The sequence below is a fragment of the Lipotes vexillifer genome, unplaced genomic scaffold, assembly GCF_000442215.2.
Source record: "Lipotes vexillifer unplaced genomic scaffold, Lipotes_vexillifer_v1.1 scaffold47, whole genome shotgun sequence".
Lineage (NCBI taxonomy): Eukaryota > Metazoa > Chordata > Mammalia > Artiodactyla > Lipotidae > Lipotes > Lipotes vexillifer.
Genome location: NW_006791298.1, coordinates 1 through 2223, shown reverse-complemented (window position 1 = coordinate 2223; position 2223 = coordinate 1).

The window sequence follows — 2223 nt, the reverse complement described above, 5'->3', positions numbered from 1 at the left end:
TGGGAAAGAGTTAGCTTCTGGTGGCCAGAGCCACAATATATGATGCCTGGAATTTGCCAGAGGCCGTGTACCTCGGACCTGGAGATAATGCTGTTGTTTGCAACCTTGTTTGTTTTTTAATAACAGCTTTATTGAAGTATAATTCACATACCATACAGTTCACATTTTAAACTCTACAGTTCAGTGAGTTTTAGTATATTCAGAGTTATATACCCATTACCCCTAATTCTAAAATATTTTTATCATGCCAAAATGAAATCTTGTACTCATTAGCAGTCTTTTCCATTTCCCCTAGCCCCTGTAAACCACTCTTTTTATCTCTGTGATTTGGCTTACTCTAGACATTTTATATAAATGGAATCATATGAGGAAGCCATTCTTTAGTAGAAGTGACTAAAGGTGACACATAGAAAAAAGAGAGTGATACAGAGACAAAGGGGAGGAGAGAGCAGAAGATTAACTCATTTAACTTATTTTATCTATAAGTAACTTAACCCCTAGGCTCTCACCCACTAATCAAAAGGAAAAAATACTCTCAAATATATTTTAAAGATTAGTCCAACCCAATAATATAAGGCATTGATTCAGCTAAAACTCAGATTCTTTTGAAGAAATATGCAAATCCTTGGTAATATGAATCCTCTTTTGGTTCAGTGCACAGAAGATGTGTTATATTAAACCTAGACAGACTGTCCTAGATTTAAATCCATGTCCTGTCATCAACCAGCTTCATCACCTTGGGCTAGTCATTTCCTTCCTTGGAGTCTCAATTTCTTTTTCTGGTAAGTCAGAATAATAATTCACAGAGCTTTTGAAAAGATTAAGTGAGATTACATACGAGAAGAATATAATAAACTTCCTGGAATAGGTGATAAGTTCCATTCTCTCTGGGGAATCTAGGCATATGTAGGGGATAAAGGAATGGCAGAGTCTGCCAGAAAGGAGTATTTTCCCTTCTATAGTGTGCAGTTGTTGGGAGGCAGCTGCCCCACTAGGGACTTTATTTTTCAACTGTACTTGTGTGAACTGGCCATGAGCTACAACTCTAGTGGTATGTGAGTGTAGGGGATGTGTATTGCTCTAGGCCAGGGTTTTTCATTGTTGTTGTTTTTTGTCGTTTTAATTTTTATTTTATATTGGCATATAGTTGATTAACAATGTTGTGTTCATTTCAGGTGTACAGCAAAGTGATTTAGTTATACATATATGTGTATCTATTCTTTTTCAAATTGTTTTCCCATTTAGGTTATTACAGAGTATTGAGCAGAGTTCCCTGTGCTATACAGTAGATCCTTGTTGGCTATCTATTTTAAATATAGCAATGTGTACATGTCAATCCCGACTTCCCAGTCTGTCCCTCCCACCCACCCTTCCCCCACCTCTGGTAGCCATTAAGTTCATTTTCTAAGTCTGTGAGTCTTTTTCTGTTTTGTAAATAATTTCACTTGTATTATTTTTTAAAGATTCCACTCCTATGATAAGCAATATCATATGCTATTTGTCTCTTCTCTGTCTGACTTAATTCACTTAGTATGATAATCTCAAGGTCCAACAATATTGCTGCAAATGGCATTATTTCATTCTTTTTAATGGTTGAGTAATATTCCATTGTATATATGTACCACATCTTCTTTATCCATTCATCTGTCAATGGACACTTATGTTCCTTCCATGTCTTGGCTATTGTAAACAACACTGTAATGAACATTGGGGTGCATGTATACTTTTGAAACATGTTTTTCTCCAGATATATGCCCAGGAGTGAGAATACTGGATCATATGGTACCTCTATTTTTAGTCTCTTAAGTAACTTTCATACTGTTCTTCATAGTGGCTGTACTAAGTTACATTCCCACAAAAACTGTAGAAGGGTTCCCTTTTCTCCACACCCTCTCCAGCATTTATTCTTTGTAGAGTTTTTGATGATGGCCATTCTGACTGGTGTGAGTTGATAACTCATTTTAGTTTTGATTTGCATTTCTCTAATAATTAGTGATGTTGAGCATCTTTTCAGGTACCTCTTAGTCATATGTATATCTTCTTTGGAGAAATGTCTCTTTAGATTTTCCACCCCTTTTTTTGATTGGGTTGCTTGTTCTTTTGATATTAAGCCACATGAGCTGTTTGTAAATTTTGTAGATCAATCCCTTGTCAGTCACATAGTTTGCAAATATTTTCTCCCATTCTGTGGGTTGTCTTTTCATTTTGTTTATGGTTTCCTTT